We start from the raw sequence: 20,359 nt of genomic DNA, 5'->3' as shown, positions 1-20,359 counted from the left end.
TGCTTAGCCACAAGCCAGCCAGAAGTCTTCGAGCTTGTAAATCGGCTGAATCGGAGCCGAGGATCGGCTCCGAACCCATATGTAAAAATGAAGGGTGAAATGGACTACCAACATGGAACGTTATGGTGAGTACATAACTTCTTCTTTACAAAGCAAAGTTATCATAACTAACTTACAGGTAATAATTATAAATAGTCAGCCTTTCTCTTTGCTATATTTTAGTACTGTCATTAAACTATAATATACCTCATTTACCTTGCATACACATAACAAGTCTCTCTTCCAAGAAAGTTATCACCTGCAAGTTGAAAAATAGTTTTAATCATGGAGAAATATGTACGTCCGAGTAGTGTTATTTGGATTTGATAAGAGTTTTATCCTGTACACATTTCCTATAGACTAAATGAAAACTGATTATTCTGTAACATGTGTAGGGTATGTATTCAGATATCAAACCCTATTGCACTTCTGACTAGCTGTGTTACAAGTAAATGGTAATATGAGTGCTGATAAATCAAATATCTATAACCAGATAGTACAATTAAGATGTAGCACTAAGGGCCATACCTCACTAAACTATTACAAATGATCTACTGTTAGTAGTCCTACTGCAAAGAAGAATGTGAATTTGCCATTGTCTTATCGGAACTGAAACTCTCATATTTCTAGTTGCTTATGTAACATCCAGGGTTCTTTTTACTTTGTTTATAAATAATTACATTTCTTGAAAACCAACAATGCATTAAAACATTATTACAGCCTATAGTTGACAGGATAGAAAATATTGTGATTTGAATACATGCAACATTTCCAACTAAATTCCTTATGTTCAGGGACTAGAGAAACTAAGTGAATTAAATATGCTTTTAAAAATAAACTGTTAATAGAAAGCTACTTTGCACAGTTTACATAAGGTAGAAAACATGCTTACATACTGTTTTATAACTGTCCTTTTCATTTGAAACAAAATGTATTAAGTCTTGCCATTCACAGACTTGTAAGCATCTGCTGTATGCTTTTTGGGCGCTTAAATGATTCACTAGTACTGTCTAGCGGCAGAACAGTATAGAGATCAGTTAAACAGGCATCTTTTGGAGTTATTCTTGAGCTCTGGAGACAACTTTTATCATTTTCAATGGGAAACTGTGAGTGTAGACTCATTTAGCTTTAATTTAAAGGCTCGAGCCTGCTGTATAACTGTTAACTGATAAAATGACAGCAAAGCTGTCCCAAATCCAAGTGTTGCCATAGCGACATCTAAAGCTTACCAAAGCAACTACAAGTAAAGCAAAACTTTTAAAATTAATGAAATCATGCCACAAAAAAAAAAAACACTATTTATCATTCAAGTAATGTTATATGAGTATAACCATAAGCCGACAAAGGGGTACACAGAAGCATACAGACAACATTAAACCACCAAAGAAATAAAACTGTTAATAATATTGAACACCAAAATAAAACAATCAACCACAGCACTACACAACATAACCATCCCCACAAAAGGCTACATTTACTATTCACAAACCGGATTGTGTAATGAAGCAAATAGGAGGCATCATATCTATAAGCACTAAGTAATATAGGTAAAAGCAACAATTCATTAACATAAACACAACATTCTACCAAGTATTTTTATTTAACTACATATACTATGAGAGAATAAACTAATATTACTAAAAACAATTAAAATAAACTACTAATCTTGATCACATATACAACATTCAACCAAACAATTTTATTTAACTACTTATACTATGAGAAAATGTACTGTTAATCATTTAAAGTAAAATGCAGTATCTAAATATAAAACTATACCATCACCGACACCACTATAAAAAGCAGTAATAAATTATCTGTGAACAAAAAAAGTTCACCGATCTTACCTGTTGATTCAGTTTAATCTCCCCTGACTTTTTGCGTCACTTACATGTAGAAAGGAGGCAAATAAAAAGATATGCATTTGATGATGTTCATCGTGTTATACTGCTGCAGTCATCACACTTGGGTTATCCTGCCGTCAGGCGGTCCCGCAGTCGGCCGAATCCCAAAGTCTTGGTCCTGCGTTGGTTGTCGCTTCTTCCCTGACATCAGTTCGACAGGGGTATAAAAGAGGCAGCCGACACCATTTTCTTCAGTCTTTCTTGCCGCGCGGTGCCCGAAGCAGAAGCAGTTTGCAAGTGCCGGTTGGCTAGCTCCTGAGATTTTCTAATCAAATTTCAGCCCGAAGTCTTCTCTAAAGCTAAGTACCCCGTTGGGGAAACTTTTCTTGCCTCAGACCGATGCCAAAATTAATAATTGCATTTCATGTGGGAATCAAATACCTCATAAGGATTTTCATTCTTATTGCATTCCTTGCCTAGGCCCAGACCACGACGTCTCTGGTTGTCGTTTTTGTGCTAGGTTCAACAAACGTACAATCAAGTATCGGGCAGAATTCGCCCGACATTATTTTGGCAGAAAATTTAACTATAGCATGTCGTCGGAGCAACCAACATCAGCAATGACAAAAAAACGCAAGGACAGGCAACCAAGGCCAAGACGAGATACCGAGGCCTCAGCAAGGCCTGCCGCTGGTTCTTCGGTTTTCAGCGAGGCGCCTACGCAGCCCCTGACTACCGCTGATTTAGAAATTCTGACGGCCTCCCAGACGAATCAGCTGGGCCTCAGGAGCCAGTTCCATCTCACCCCTCGGACGCCAACTCTGATGGTGATCCGGAGATTTTGGACAGGCCTTCGGTTTCTGAAGGTGTCTTCTAACCGACAGCTATTTCTATTAAGTCTTATGCTAAACTTAAAGCCCCCTTAAAAGTTAGGAAACCGGGTCCACAGACCCCCCCACAGGCCCCTATGCCTAAAAAACAGATGCTCAAGATGGCTGAGGATTTAATTACCCTTATCAGGGGTTCCCAACCCCCTCCTGACAAAAGGCCTAGACTGGAGGAAGATTATCCTTCCTCTGACCAAGCATCCATTTCCTCAGCTAACTCTGAGGACCAGGATTATTCTTTCCCTCCTTATGAAGACTCAGATGCTGAAGAGTCTATTCCCTCTGTCTCCCCCCCTGATGACTACTCTTTTGGGGAAACTTTACACACCAGCTAAACCAGACAGATATTACAGAGTTCCTGATTCTCATAAGTTTCTATATAAAAGTCCGGTTGCAGACCCCAAAACCATATCCCAGGGTCCCAAACGGGTTAAGGCCTCTACTGCTAAGAATCCACTACCTTTTGAAAGAGATTCCAGAGCATTAGAAAGATGGAGGAAGAAAGTGTATACGGCTGCCACTTTGGCCATGAGGGCCTTAAACTGCCAATTCCACATGCTAAAATACCAGCAGTACTTGATTACACAGTTAAAGCAGAAAATGATCCCTCAGACAGATCAACCTGATTTCAAAGAGATGCAGGATTTGCTGCATGCAGCAGAACAGGTGGGAAAGCATACCTTACAGTGTGGTTTTGATTCATTGGAAGCCTCATGTAGAGCAGCTGTTACAGGATCTGTAATTCGTAGACATGCTTGGCTAAAAGAGCAAGCCTTACCAGAACATGTCAAAGCAAAGTTATTGGATGCTCCATTGCAGAAAGATGTGTTATTTGGTGTCAAAGCAGAGGAGTCTTAAAGAAAATGGAAGAAAAGGCAAACATCTATGCAGACAGTCAAAGATTTTTTACAGGTACAACCTCCTCGTTTCAGCAGAAACTGGCCATCAAAAAACTGGTCCTTTCCTGCATCAGGCAGACCCCAAAGGGGTAGGTACAGACGCCCAAGGGGCAGAGGCCAGCCACAAGGTTCTTTTACGCCTAGACAATGGCATACAACAACTCCAAAGAGTTGGAGACTAAAAGATCTCAACCCTTCAGGAAACAAACACAATGACTTCCCTCTTTGCCTGCCAAGCAAAATTGCCCTGGCAGCACCTTTGGGAGGAAGACTGGCTCTATTTCCACAAAATTGGCGCATCATAATAAAGGACAAATGGGTTCTGGATATTATTACCCGAGGCTACAGATTTCATTTTCACACTTTACCACGGATGAGAGGCATGCCAAATCTGCCTCCAAACCAATGGGCAGAGGCACAAACGCAAATTTCAGCTCTCATGGATATGAAAGCAATTCAAAATGTACCTACAAAGGGGCAAGGTCAAGGTTTTTACTCAAGACTATTTCTAGTACCAAGAAAGGACAAAGCCTGGAGACCCATTTTAGACCTCTCAATTCTAAACACATACCTGGAGGTACCCAAATTCAAAATGCTCACACTACAGCAGCTTCTTCCCGTGCTGGGCAAGGAGTCTTGGCTGGTAACGTTGGACCTCAAAGAGGCATACCTGCATGTCCCTATCAGACAAGATTGCAGAAGATACCTCAGATTTTTGGCAGGTACAACGCGTTATCAATTCTCTGCATTGCCCTTTGGCTTATCTACTGCACCCAGAGTATTTACGAAATGCCTGGCATCAGTAATTGCATACTGCAGACAACAAGGAATACAAATTTATCCATATCTGGACGACTGCCTGATCCAAGCGGACAGCAAGGACATTCTATTACAGCATCTGGCATTTGTAACAAAGCTGCTAAGTTGCCTTGGGTACACAGTAAACAAAAAGAAGTCAAAGCTAATACCCTCACAAGAGATATTATTCCTGGGTGCCAGCTTAAATACAACGGCCCAGATGGCTTACCTCACGCTAGACAAACAAAAGCAACTGACTCAATACTTCAAAAAGATGGCGACTTTTATCCAGCTCACTGCAAGGAAAATCCTGCAGGCATTGGGGTTCATGGCATCCTGCATTCAACTAGTTCCATATGCAAAGCTGCATATGAGGAAATTACAATGGTACCTGAAAAGTGTATGGGCTCAACACAGGCACAGCCTCGAAACAAGTATATTTCTCATTCCTTGCCTTCAAAAAGAGTTCCTATGGTGAGCTCAAGCATGTCAAATAAACAAGGGTCTTCCTTTTGTCTTAACTCCAGCAAACCAAACTATGACAAAAAGATTCTTCAGACTACGCCTGGGGAGCACACATGGCACGACAGTGCATACAGGGCAAATGGTCTGCAAAACAAATGCATCTACACATCAACCAAAAGGAGATGCTAGCTGTACAAAATGCACTGACAGCCTTCAAGGACCTCTTGCATCCAGGACAACTACTAATAAGGACAGACAACACCACAGTTATGTGGTACATAAACAGGGAGGAACACACTCCTACCCTTTATGCAGACAGGCAGTGACTTTGTGGAACACAGCATTGACTTACCAAGTACAACTGCAAGCACAGTTCCTGCCAGGAAAGGAAAACATATTGGCAGATGAATTAAGCAGAAATATGGCAGATCCGCACGAGTGGAGACTACACCCACAAGTATTTTCAATGATAACTCAAAGGTGGGGACGCCCAGACATAGATCTACTTGCCTTCCCCAACAATTGCCAACTACAGAAATTTTGCACAAGGACTTATCATTCCCTAGCCTGGAACGTGGACGCCCTATCATTCAGTTGGACAGCATTGACAGTCTATGCCTTTCCACCACTACATCTGTTGACCAAGGTATTACTGAAAGTCAGATCAGAGAGACCACAAATGATCCTCATTGCTCCGGACTGGCCTCGTCAGCACTGGTACCCATTACTAAGGAACTTGACTCACAGCCCTCCATGGATCTTACCTCAATTCCCACTTCTTCTGTTGACTCAGCAAAACTCTCAGATCCTTCACAGTCAGCTCAGCACTTTACATTTAGCTGCATGGAGAATACCTTGAATTATCAATCAACACATCTCTCAAAGGACGTCCTGAATGTCATTTTGGAGGCCAGGAGGCCCAGCACCAGAAAAACTTACTCGAACAAATGGAAAAGATTTTGTGCATGGCACTAGGCTAAAGGCCAAAATCCTGGGATACCAAACATTCCTCAAATACTGCAATACTTAACTGAGATGCTACACAAAGGCCTTTCTTTCTCATCCATTAAGATCCATGCTTCGGCCATTTCAGCTCAATATAATACAGATCCTCCCATTTTCTCACACCCTTTGCTAAGGCAGTTTCTTAGAGGGGCTAAGAATATAAGACCCCCCAGAAAACCCTCAATGCCAGCTTGGGACCTCAACTTCATTTTAGAAAAATTAACACTGCCTCCTTTCGAACCAGCCTTCTCAGCAGAACTACAATACTTGTCATGGAAAACAGCTCTGTTGCTGGCTATCACCTCAGCACGCAGGGTCTCAGAACTACAGGCACTCATGGCAGTGGAACCTTTCATCATTTTCCATCAGGACAGAGTCTCTTTACGAACTAACCCTACCTTTATGCCAAAGGTAGTATCCAGTGTGGCTTTGAATCAGTCCATTCATTTACCCACCTTTTATCCAAACCCCCAGAATAAAGGAGAAAAACTCCTTCACTCTTTGGACATTCACAGACAGCTACGTAACTATTTGGATAAGACAAAGACCTTCAGAAAAACTGACCACCTCTTTGTATCCAATGCTGCAGGTTCACAAGGAAAGGCTATTTCAAAACAGATCATCTCCAAATGGATAGCAAATTGTATCCGCTTTTGCTGCTCGCACCATGGGAAAGCAGTGCCTGTTAATATTAGGTCCCATTCCACCAGGGCTACAGCAACCTCAGCAGCCTTTCTCAGGGGGGTTCCAACCAAGGACATTCTGGAGGCAGCTACTTGGAGTTCAGTGCACACCTTTACCAAGCACTACCACCTTCCATTATACTCAAAAAACAGAGCTGGTTTTGCCATTGCAGTTCTGCAGGGCATCCTAGCTTCGCCTAACCCAGTTTAGTACCAGCCACCCATCCATAGCTTTGGGATTCTACCCAAGTGTGATGACTGCAGCAGTATAACATGATGAACATAGTACAGTTTTGTACCTACCGTAAATGTAGATGTTCGAGTGTATATACTGCTGCAGTCCAGGTTACCCTCCCACCATCCCCTCTACATACCAGGGTGTTACTTATAACTCCATGTACATCAATCAATTGGATGCATGTCTATATGGTGTATTTGCTAACAGCTAGTATTATTGTTTATCTACTAAGGTATTTTTGCATAGTTATTCTGATTGCCTTCCTAGTTGGGGGCACCTGGCATCTGGGGCAAGAAAAACTTAAGAAAATGGCGTCGGCTGCCTCTTTTATACCCCTGTCGCACTGACGTCAGGGAAGAAGTGATGACAACCAATGCAGGACCAAGACTTTGGGATTCGGCCGACTGACGGCAGGATAACCCAAGTGTGATGACTGCAGCAGTATATACACTCGAACATCTACATTTATGGTAGGTACAAAACTGTACTTTAGTTATTTTCTAAGTTTCTTCTTTTGTTCAAAGGTTTTCCATGTTCCATTTTCTGGCAACCTCTTTAGACTAGCAGTAGTCCATTCCATGTCTTCAAGTTTGTCCAGAAGTTTATTTGTCTTAACAAAAGAAAGAGCTGTGTCTAAGTCCTCAAACATTCTAGTTGCATTCTGGTAAAAGATTTTTAACCTTGCTGGAAATGAGTGAGATTTTATTTGGTTCTTTTTAAGTTCTTTTATTAAGGGCAAAAAGATTTTCCTTTTGGAGATTACTGCTGGTGAGTAGTCATTATCGAAGCATACTAAATTGTCCTTTACCTTAATTGATGATTTTGCCCAGGCAGTTCTCAGTGCTATTTTCCTTATCATGAGATGAAAGGAATTTAACAATCACTGATTTAGTAGAACTAGTTTTGCTGTTTTTAGATGATACCATGGACCCTGAGTGCCCTTTCAATACCATAGGAAAGTGCTTCAGGAAGTTCCAAAATTTCTGGCAACCATGATGCTAAAAACTTTTCAGTATTATTCTCTTCTATATTATCAGGTAATACAAATATTCCTATATTATTACGACGGGATCTGTTTTCAAGATCATCTACCTTTGATAGCATTTGGGTATTTTGTCTTAAAAGAAATTCAATATTATGTTCACTTTCCTGAATTCTGGTATCCATATCACTGAGAGCTGTTTGGATTCCTGAGATTTGTTCCTACTGTTGTTTTAAGTCTTCATAGATAGTATCCATTTGATGTGTGCATCTCTTTGAAAAAATCAAGATGTTCTTCATTCCACATTGCTGCAGTCCTAACTATTGGGTAGTCCGCTGTCCAGTCGGCCCGAATACCAAAGTATATGGCTGACGTCGGTCAGGGCGCATTAGACTGACGTCAGTACGTCAGGGTACTAATGCGCATGACCGACGTCATATCCTCAGTCTTTTTTGCCGCATGGTCCGATGCAGAAGCAATTTTGCGAGTGCAGGTTGGCGTTCTGAAAGTTTCTGAAGCCAGAGTTTCAGACCGAATCAAAGTTGGCTAAGTACCCCGTTGGGGAATATTTTGGTTTTTTCTTGCCTCAGTATTTAACCGGATGTCAGAAAAAGTGAATAACTGTATTTCTTGTGGGAAACAGATACCTCATAGGGATTACCATACTTTGTGTATACCTTGTTTAGGGCCTGAGCACGACGTTGTTGGATGCCGCTCTTGTGCTAGATTTAACAAACGCACTATTAAGAGAAGGTTAGACTGTGCCAGGTTAGTGTTTGGGAAGCGTTGTAATTATAAAATGCCGCCGCATGCTCCGACGCGGCTTCGCTAAAAACGCAAGGACAAAACAGCAAAGTTTAGAGTGGAAGAACCGACAGTCCCAGACGTCGGTTCTTTAGAGGGCTCAGTGGAGCCGGAGGTTTTGCCAGGTGTTTCTTTGGAGTCTCAGGGAGAGACTTTACTGTTACAGGATGTATCCTCTCAGGAAGTAGGCCAGGCTGAGGGGGCTTCTCAGGTGGCTGTTCTTCCCTCTCTTCCTAAGGTGGTCAGAGCCTCCCCTTCTGTTTCCAAGGCTGCTTTGAGGGGCAGGCCGAGTTTTGCTTCAGTGGGGGTTTCTCCTACTGCTTCAGGGTCTTTGCCTAAGAAACATATGCTTAAAATGGCAGAAGATTTGATTACTATGATAAGGGGTTCTATGCCCCCTCCTGATAAGAGGCCTAGGGTGGAACCTGAGTTTGAGAGTTGTGAGCAATGCTCGGAGGCTTCTGAGTCTTCGGCTGAAGACTTGCAGGAGTACCCTCCTTATTCTGATTCTGATGTGGATGACTTTACTCCTTCAGCTTCCCCTCCTGAGGATTTTTCTTTTTCAGAGACTCTGCATTCCATGAGGGAGCATTTTAAATGGGAAGGTCAAGATTTCTCTGATTCCAGGAAAAGGCTTAGGGAATTCTTGTTTTTACCCCAGCATAGGCCTTTAGCTATACCTCCTGTTTTGAATGTGGTGGAAGATGTTTTTGCAGAGGCTTCCTGAATCCTGATTCTTTGCCTCCTGCTCCAGTTAAACCGGATAGGTATTATAGGGTGCCTGAAGCTCATAAGTATCTTTTAAGAGTCCTAGGGCAGACCCGAAACTGTCTCTCAGGGGCCTAAAGGTGTGAAGGCCTCAGTTGTTAAAAATCCTGTCCCTCCTGATAAAGAGGCAAGGGCTTTGGATAGATGGGGAAAGAAAGTGTATACTTCTTCCACTTTAGCCATGAGGGCGTTGAATTGTCAGTTTCACATGTTAAAATATCAGAATTATCTTCTTTCACAGTTGAAATCTAAGGTGGATGCTCTGGCGGAAGGTATTGAGTGTAAAGAGTTGCAGGATTTAGTTCATGTGTCTGAACAGGTGGGTAAACATTCCTTGCAATGTGGTTTTGATGCTGTGCAGGCCTCCTCCAGGGTGGCTGCCACTGGTTCTGTTCTTCGAGGCACGCCTGGTTGAGAGATCAGAATTTAGCTGAGCATGTTAAGACACGGATTTTGGATGCTCCTTGCAGTCTGATGTGTTGTTTGGTTCGCCTGTAGAAGCAGTTTTGAAGAAAATGGAGGACAAGGCTAAGTCTATGCAAACTGTTAAAGATTTTTTGCAGGTGCAGCCTCCAAGTTTAGTAGAAATTGGCCTGCTAAGGGATGGACTTATCCTGCTTATGATTCCCAGTCTAGGGGTAGGTCTAGACGTGGTAGGGGCAGAGCTCAGGGTTCTTTTAGGCCTAGAACAGGGAGTTCCCCTGCTCAGACTTCTGGTGAGGGCAGGGGTCAGTCCTTTCGTAAGCAGACCCAATGACCTGACTTTTCAGCTGCCAGTTCATTCTCGCCTGGCAGCACCGTTGGGAGGAAGACTGTCTCTTTTCAAAGAAAATTGGGATTTAATTACCCAAGACAGATGGGTTTTGGATATCATTCACCACGGTTACAGGTTTTATTTCCATACCTTGCCTCCTTTCAAAGGCATGCCAGACATTCCTCCTCTACAAAGACAAGAGGCTCACAAGCAAATTTCTCAGTTACTCCAAATAGGGGCCATTCAGCCGGTTCCTGTGCCAGAAAGGGGCCTAGGATTTTATTCTCGCCTGTTCCTAGTACTGAAGAAGGGGAACACGTGGAGACCAATTTTGGATTTATCTATCCTCAACACTTATCTGACATTCCCAAGTTCAAAATGTTGACATTACAACAGCTTTTACCTCTGCTGGGCAAAGATCACTGGATGGTAACTTTAGATCTCAAGGAAGCTTACCTTCATGTGCCTATAAGACTGAGTTGCAGAAAGTATCTGCTTTCGAGCTGGAAATTCTCATTATCAGTTCTCTGCATTGCCCTTTGGCTTATCTACTGCCCAGAGTATTCACAAAGGTTCTGGCTCCAGTGATAGCTTACTTCAGGCTAAAAGGAATTCAAATCTATCCTTACTTGGACGATTGCCTGATTCTGGCTCAAGAAAAGGAAGACCTTCTACAGCATTTGGAATATGTCATAGCAGTGCTAAGATGCCTAGGGTATTCTGTGAACGAAATAAAGTCCAGTCTAGTACCCTCTCAAGACATGTGCTTTCTGGGTGTGAGACTGAATACAGCAGCCCAGATGGCCTTTTTAACCCCGGACAAACAAAAGAATCTTTCCAGTTACTTCCATCAACTATCTCTTCAGTCCGGGCTGACTGCAAGGACAGTCCTTCAAGCCTTAGGGTTCATGGCATCTTGTATTCTGGTGCTTCCCAATGCCAAACTGCATATGAGGAAGCTACAGTGGTATCTCAAAAATGTATGGACAAAGCACTGCCAGGATTTGGACACTGTCATTCAAATAATACCTTGCATTCAAAAGGAATTTTTGTGGTGGGCTCAGGAATGTCACCTAAACAAGGGACTCTCTGTGACCCGGCCAGAGGCGAGTCAGATTCTAATGACAGATGCCTCAGGCATTGCTTGGGGAGCTCATCTAAATGGAAAGTGGATACAAGACAAGTGGCCGGCCAGACTACAGCATCTACATATCAACATGAAGGAGATGTTAGCAGTCCAGTTTGCATTAATGGCTTTCAAGGAGTTACTTCTTCCAGGGCAGGTGTTGATTCTAACAGACAACACAACTGTCATGTGGTACATCAACAAACAAGGGGCAACACATTCTTACCCATTGTGCAGGCAAGCAATGATTTTATGGGAGACTGCGCTCAGCTTGCAACTAACTCTTCAGGCAAGGTTTCTGCCGGGAGCACAGAACTCCTTAGCAGATGTGTTAAGCAGACAAATCATGGATCCCCACGAGTGGAAACTGGATCTTCATGTATTTCAAAAGTTGACAGTGTCCTGGGGAACTCCAGACATAGATCTGTTCGCTTCTCCACTAAACCACCAGCTGCCAAAGTTTTGCACAAAGAGGTTTCATCACACAGCTTGGAAAGTGGATGCTCTTTCTTTCAGTTGGAAAAATCTTCATGTGTATGCGTTTCCACCTCGGCCTCTTCTTCCAAAGGTGCTTCTAAAGGTCAGACAAGACAAGCCAAGGATGATTTTAATAGCTCCAGATTGGCCTCGGCAGCACTGGTACCCATTACTGAGGAGTCTGGTAAAGAAGCCTCCATGGCCTTTACCCTTGATTCCACATCTGTTGTCTCAGAAGGACGGTCGTCTGCTCAATGTCAAGCTTCACTCTCTTCATCTAACAGCCTGGCATATTCTGTTTTGAAAGACAGCAGGTCTCAGCTTCCTCAACAAGTTTTAATTGTGATTATGGAAGCCAGAAGACCTAGTACAAGGAAAGTGTACGCAGAAAAATGGAAGAGATTTTTATTTTGGACTGCAGCAAAGAATTTGGAGATTTCAGAGCCTAATTTGAGTGTGGCTCTTCAATATCTTACTGAGTTATCGGACAAAGGTTTGTCTTTCTCTTCCATTAAGATTCATGCTGCAGCAATTTCAGCTCACTATGATTGTGACCCACCATTGTTTTCACATCCTATGTTCAAGCAATTTCATAGAGGGCAAAGAATATAAGACCCCCACGAGAGCTCCTACTCCTGCTTGGGATCTCAATTTTGTGTTGGAGAAACTTACTCTACAACCTTTTGAGCCTGCAGCTACTGCTGAACTGAAATACTTGTCATGGAAGACTGCTTTTTGTTGGCCATTTCTTCTGCAAGAAGGGTTTCTGAGTTACAGGCCCTTATGGCGGTTGAGCCTTTTTGATTTTTCATAAGGATAGGGTATCATTACGCACTAATCCTTCCTTTATGCCTAAAGTGGTTTCTAGTGTGGCTTTAAACCAAACTATTCATTTGCCTACTTTTATGCAGATCCCCAAAATAAAGGGGAAAAGATTTTGCACACTTTAGATGTACACAGGCAATTGCGTTATTATTTGAGCAGGACTAAGGATTTTAGGCAGTCTCAGCAGTTGTTTGTTTCTTTTGCTTTGAGTTCTCAGGGCAAGCCTGTGTCAAAACAAACTATTTCTAGATGGATTGGGTGTTGCATTACATTTTGTTATTCCCATCATGGCAAGGAGATTCCAGCTGGGATTAGGCCTCATTCCACTAGGGCTACTGCCACTTCAACAGCATTTCTGAGGGGTGGCAACTAAGGATATTTTGGAGGCAGCTACTTGGAGTTCAGTGCATACTTTCTCTAAGCATTATCACCTTCCTCTCTACTCTAAGTCTAGGGCTGGTTTTGCCACAGCTATTTTGCAAGGCATGTTATCAGCTCCTGCTTCCTTATGATTTGCCAGCCTCCCTTACCTCTGCTTTGGGATTCTACCCAATAGTTAGGACTGCAGCAATGTGGAATGAAGAACATAGTACAGTTTTGTACCTACCATAAATGTAGATGTTCGAGGATCCACATTGCTGCAGTCCAATTTACCCTCCCTCCTTCCCCTCTGTGTTTAGGGGTGGTTGTGTAGGTGAGGTTATATTCTGCTAATTTTGTATATATATATTTATATTTTGGTGCAGGTATGTTGGGAGTTTTTGGTTTTTGGCCTTATCTTTTCAGGGTCTTCTGACATCTGGGGCAAGAAAAGATTGAGGATATGACGTCGGTCATGCGCATTAGTACCCTGACGTACTGACGTCAGTCTAATGCGCCCTGACCGACGTCAGCCATATACTTTGGTATTCGGGCCGACTGGACAGCGGACTACCCAATAGTTAGGACTGCAGCAATGTGGATCCTCGAACATCTACATTTATGGTAGGTACAAAACTGTACTTTTCAAGTCCATTCTGTCAATTTTGCTGGCTAATTCTTGTATATTAGTCAGTAGGGATTGTATTTTCTTTTTATGGTAGCATCCTGATGTAATGTTTTAGAAAAGCTCTTCTTTTAACTGGTGAATATCTGAGTATCACAGAAATTTTGACAGGAAAAATTAAATTATTCTAAAAAAAATTTAGACGCTATCCTTCTTTATATTAAGATGAATAAAAAACTTAAATATCCACAATTAAGATAGTGATTTCATAAAATTCCTGTTATAGAAAATCTGAAAAGACAGAGCTGAAGAGAAATGCTGCTACTCAGTGCTCTTCATAGCCACGCCCCCCTTAACATTTCTGTGGTTAACTTTCACTACTCTTACTGATAGGTTTTCTGTGCACTACTCACACTTACCTGGTCCAACCCACTCCGTTTGCCCTCACTTTGCTCAGGCTCACTCCGCTCCCCAACCCCTATTCCCACTCACCCCACTTCCATCAGTTTTATAGTCTATCAGTGCTGCAAATCCCCACCCACTACCCAGTCAAACAGTCACCCAACCTAAAGCCCCTCCTTTCCACTCCTCCCTCATCCCTCAAGCACCTACCCACCTACTTATCTTCTTCAGCTTACATCTACTTTTTTTCTGACTCTCCCTCATAATTTATATCCCTCTCTTCTTCCTTTTCTCCTCCTTCCAGACAAAAACCCAACAAACACAAACACCCTCCATCTCTTTCACCCTATAACCCTCATCCCAATCATGCTTCAACTCTACTTCATTAGCCCTTTCCTGTTCTATGTCTCATTCCTGGCTTCCTACCATGTAGCACTGAACTGTCTCCAACTATCTCCTACCTTCACACATTCCACAACTAATTCCGACACCCCCTACCCTTCTTAATCTTTCCTTCTCTGTTTATTATATCCAGTATACAACTTCTTAAACTCAGAATATTTACACCGTCTCCTATCCCACCAAAACTCAAATACAAATCCTCACCTACTACAACTACTCTTCCAAACCCTCCCCACTAACAACTCTTCTACTTGATGAGGACATCCACTCCAATTCAGGCCTCACACTCCCGCTGTTGCCCCTCACACACTCCTGCTCTTATCCTCCTACTCTCTCTTGCTCCTCCCACTGCCACTCAACCCACCCCCTTTACTCCATGCCCTCCCACCCCCACTTATCCCACCACTAAACTTCCACTCGCTCATCACAAATCTTCCCCCAGCCCCTCTGCTACAAAGCACCTCACTGTCTACTCAGTAAACTTAAAAAGTCTACTTAACAAAATTACAAAATTAACACTCTTGGATCGTCCATTACTCTCCACATATCTTAACCCTAACTGAAACGTGGCTAGAACCACATATCTCTAGCTCTGAAATATTACCCCCTCACTACATCATTTAATATCTATATAGAAATACCAGAAAAGAGGGAGAAGTTGCAGTTCTGTACTTTAAGCAACTCAACTTATCCCCCCTTGTAATTGCTCTTCCAAATGTCCACCCAGCTGAGCTACTTTTACTCAACTGTCACCTGAACCCACAAAAGAAAATTGCTATTGCAGCCATCCGAATATTACCAGGAAATAATATTCCTAGCCTGGAACCCATCCTTTCCTGGATTTCTATCCACATCCCGTATGACACTATTATCCTTCGTGACGTCAACATTGATTGGCAAAAACTGTCAGCCAGCTCTCCTGATCTTAGCATCAATCTCCACAGTTTCACCCAACTAATTACAATAACCCATTTGATCGGACTGCAGCATATCTGCAAGTCAAGCTCCACTCGAGTAATCCACATGTGCAACCTCAACCTGGTCTGTGACATCAGTAAGACTTGGTGGGACAGATTTGTGTCCCAGAGACTACCCCTTTTGTGCAATAGATTCCCTCTCCATGTCAAGCAGAGTACTACCTCATTAACCCTTTTTAAGCACAACCTGGGTAACTGGATGGGGAACAGAAAATACACCCTTAGGATTCCACCTGTGTCTGTGCTGGACAGTGGCATAGGGTGCTGACTTGTTGGAACATGGGCTGAATTCTTGGCTAGGCTTGTAAGCCCCCCAGGGCCAATAACTAGTAATTACCTATGATCCTATGACCCCTACTCAACATGGGTTTCGCCCAAACTATAGCACATCCACCACCCTTCTGTCTGTCGCACACACACGGTCGCAGAGGCCAGAGACAAACCTACTAGTCTCATGTCTTTTCCTTGACTTCTCAAAAGCTTCTGATACAGTCTCCCACCCTAAACTACTAACTAAACTAGCTGATCTCAACCCCGTCCTCCTCTGCTATTCTCTGCTTCTCTAACTACCTTTCCAACAAACTACAGTCAGTTAGTTGGCTTTTCACCTGCTTCCCTTTCTTACCCATCCATACAGGCATCCCCCAGGGCTCCATTCTGGGACCACTTCTTTTCAACATCTTCACAAACAGCATCCGCTCTGCTACAATACGCAGATGACAGTACCCTCATCTCATGCTCTGATGACATCTCTCACCTCCACTCTGTCACTTAAAAAACATTTCACAACGTTGAACCAATGGCTAACTGATAACCAGCTCATCCTAATCCCCCCAAAAACAAGCTCCTCCTTTTTTCTCCAAATCCCTATCCCACCACAAAACCACCTTTACCATCTCGTCACATGACAATATCATTATCAAAGCTGATTCTGACACTAAGCTTCTTGGTGTTACAATTGGACGATTAAATTTTGACCACCATATCTAACAATGTATTGAAAAGACAAATCAAAAAGTGGGACTATTCTATAGAATTAAAAAATTCCTAGCTGCTAACTCCAAAGCCCTCTCTGGCACAGGCTTTCCTCCTACCCAGTCTTTTATATGCCTCACCAATACTCACATTTCTGCAATCTACCTTAACAATCAAACTAGAACAAACATAACAACATAGCGTGTTTTGCCAGCAATTAGCCATACAAATCTCACCACTCCCTCGCTTTAAAACCGCTCCAGTGGCTTGAGTTCTCCAACTACATTTCACACACACCTTACTAAACAAACCCTCAGCCTGTCCAACTCTCTCCTCTCTTGTATCACTCTGTACCCCATCTCGAACTCTACGCAGCTCAGATCAACACCTTCTTAATATATATAAAACAAACAAAAACATTGGCAAACTACTATATCAAACGCACAGTGTCTCAAGCCTGGAACAATCTCCCACAAAATTTTCGTAACATCAAATGCACAACTCAGTTCAGAATTGAACTTGAAAACTACCTTCTCAGTATTAGCTTCTGCCTATGCCAGGATCCTACTTAATCCCACCCCCCCTTTCCTCTATTCCTCTCCCTACTTGAACTCCCTCAACCTTCTACTATCCATGCTCTGTTAACAGCAACACTAGCTTGCATTCAGTACTAATCTAGATATGATATTCTGTAATTTTATGACCTACTAGAGTGAACTTAATGGCTTATTTTTATGTTTTCTCTCTTTCTGTAATAATCTCATATGCTGCTCACTCACATTTTTTCTTATTCTTTCTTATTTTTTATTCTATCGCTGTACATACTTTTCATGCAACTTCTGTTATTGTAAATGCATGCAACAATATTAACTATGTAAGTTTTCCTGCTTTACAAATTTATGATACAACTATGTAAATGTATTGTTTTTATTTTCATTTATGCATGTTTACATGTTTGTCATTGTATTTTTTAATTTATGCATGTTTAATTGCTACTGTATTTATCTGGAGTTTTTCTCCTTGGATCTCCACTGCAAATGGGCCTTTGCCCCAGCTGGACCAACCCAGTTAAATGAAAAATAAATTGTTATTAAAATAATAATATTTGTATTATTTTATTATTATTTTATAAAGGAAAGGGCAGAGATCACCATGGTGGCCAAGTGCTTGTTTTCCCACAATAAAATTCCAGTGTTCTGAGCGTTCATTCATGTAAGGTTTTGGCAATGTTATCTTGGTCTTGTCTGATTCTGTAATGTGGGATTTCAGTCTTTTCAAATAGATGCACACACCTTCTGCATGTCTCTGGGGTGTGGGAAGAAGCCATAGCATTTGGAGAAAACCCATGCATGCACAGTGAGAGCATGCAGACACTGCAGAGAAGGCATCCCACCTGAGAACCAAACCAAAAAACTTCTTGCTTTGAGGTGGCAGTGGCTATCCTTTGATTTAAAGATGTTCATCAACTTCTGTTTCAGAAAAAGTTTAGTGTAAAGTTTCTAAGGTGACACTAGCTGAATGACTTCCAGTCTACATTCAGTTTTGTTGTGAAGCCTCTCTTTATCAAATCCAAAGGTTTATTCTACTGGAGAGGTTATTACTTGTAATTTTTTTCTGAAATTAGACTGTGGATGGTAGTTGTGCAGCGCTTACCTGGTCTTCTATCAGCACTTTCTTAAGGTACTAGAAGCCAGATGTAATAGCCTGGTCCAACTGTTCCTTTGAAAGCATCACACCGTTATAAGATGGTATGTTTTCAAAAGGAGAACTGTCCAAGATAATTAGCTTTGGACAGTGTCCTGCTTTTATCAGGAATGGACCCTTTCCTGCCGTATGTGAAAGGAATGCACTTACCATGATGATTGAGCTGAATGAGAATTTCCATCCCGTCTTGTGAAGTTGCTCTAGAGGTGTTGATAGTTTTTGTCTGATTTTTTGCTGCTCACTACTGATCTAGAGAGAAAAAGCACTGCAGCGTATTCTGGGTAGAGGAGGGAACAAGGTTGCATTGTGATAGTTTTACATGCCAATATGTTCTAATGCCTTTTAGCATTTAATTCTGGTTTTAAGGATGCACTTGTTCATCCAATTTGTATGGAAAATTTACATAAGTTCAGTTGTCTGTTAGTAATTGTACAGTCTTCCAAGAGTAGCGTGAGCTTCCATTACTAGCCATTGCCTTACCTGCTTTTAGGTTGCTTTATGTTTAAATTGTACTGTTTAATTAATGTCCCACCACATAAACACAAGTATGCAGTCTTTTTTTTTTTTTTCGTTATTCAGGTGCATTATTTCGCACTTATTTATTTGTTTAGTTACATATGTTTTTATTTGCTTGCTTGTTTGTATTTGCTTACCACTGTAGCCCAGAAAACTACAAGGGGCCTAGTTTTTTTCCCAGACTCAGACTCCAGTGGAGCATTTATGAGATTTAACATGCAAGATTGGGCAGCTGTGCAGAGGTTTGTATGTTGAAATGGAGCTGACTAGAGGCATGAGGCAAGGGTGCCCCCCCTACACTGTTTGCTCTCTATTTGGATCCACTAGTCCAAAAAATAGGGCAGTCACAAAAATAGCGTGCTATTCATGGTGTTCTTTGTAGAAAGAATTGGGCTTTTGGAGATGGTAACTACAGGCTGTGTAACCTAGAGAGATTTCATTGCACCTGTTTGGTGGCATATTGAGCTGATAAATTGAAGCCAAGACTGAGACTGTTCCCTGATGTGACCTTATTCAAGCCTACTGTTTTTTTTTTTTTTTTTTTTTTTTTTTGTGGGGCCATCAGAAATATAAATATTTGGTCATATTTATCAAGCAAAAGTTACAGTAGGCAGCAGAAGAAATGTGGGAGGAGATTTGTATTAAGATTACCTAATATTAGAGCAAATGGAAGATTTTATTTATTGATTTATTTATTTTAATGTTTATTGGCCAGGGAAGTCCAGCTGGGCACAAAGACCCCTTTTCAGCAGAAGCCTGTAGACAAAGCATCCCTATATTAAAAAAAAATCAATAATTAGCAATTGGGTAACGCACAAAAGAAATACATAGTCTAGATACATCGCAGTATCTATGGAATGAATCTGTTCCATGCATATATGGAAGAGGAACATAAAATCCAAGCAGTTAAGATGTTTTATTGTACCCTGTTATTGTACTAAGGTCAGTATTACTTTTATTAACCTGGAGAGGATGTGTGGGTAAAGGTAAGGAAAGAAAGTTAGGTCTTCTATTCAGAGAATGGATTGGAAAGTGTGTAGTGTGAAAAGCTGAACTTACTAGCAGAAAATGGGAGGATTAGGTATGCTGGACTTGGAAGTATATTTTAAACTAACACACATTGACTTTTATTTATTACAAAAGGACTCCAAAAAGCTAAGTGGTAGTATCTACATCTCCAACTTACAGGTGAAGGTAGGTGATACAAGCCACCAAGTTATGGGGATTTATTAGCACCCAGGAAGTTCCCAGTGGGTCCGTAAAATGTATAAACCATTGGCTAAGCATCTTTAAATTTGAATGTGATTAAACCTTCGCAGCAACTACTTACCCATAGGTTACAGGCTAGGGAAGCAGAGGGGACAAATCTGAGGTAAAATGTCAGACATTTTGAGCAAAAGGGATAAAAACCCTAAATACTGGGAGCAAATGATTGTGTCTGGAAAGGTAAAAGGTGCTAGAAAATCAAAGAGTTTGTTTCCTGAAAGGGAGCGCTTAGACTATTTCGGTCTTGTACTGGATCTCTAGGAAAACATGAAAAAGTGTTCACACAAATTCCTGAGCTGAGTATAGTGAAGGTTTTGATGGAGGCTAGATCACAAAACTAATGCGTAAAAAGAATTTAGGACTGACCAAAGTGAAGTTGCAAGTCTTAAATGACACTGATTAGGTATACACCTGAAAGACCTGTGCACTTAAATATCTCATTTTTACTGTTTTTTCAGTCTGTGACTTAGTGTCATTCTGTCCAACCAGTTTTGAAATGAAGGTATTGCACTGGAGCCCACTCCAAAGCTGGCTGACT

General features: G+C 41.7%; 1 protein-coding gene across 13 annotated transcripts in view; it reads left to right on the top strand.

Moving 5' to 3' along the window:
• PBRM1 (polybromo 1) overlaps window positions 1-20,359 on the top strand; it is a 2,726,611-nt gene that overhangs the window by 1,033,344 nt on the left and 1,672,908 nt on the right. The window lies entirely within an intron of this gene.

The sequence above is a fragment of the Protopterus annectens genome, chromosome 7.part1 (assembly GCF_019279795.1).
Source record: "Protopterus annectens isolate FY-2018-M chromosome 7.part1, PAN1.0, whole genome shotgun sequence".
NCBI lineage: Eukaryota > Metazoa > Chordata > Ceratodontiformes > Protopteridae > Protopterus > Protopterus annectens.
This window is presented reverse-complemented; position numbering and strand designations above follow the sequence as displayed.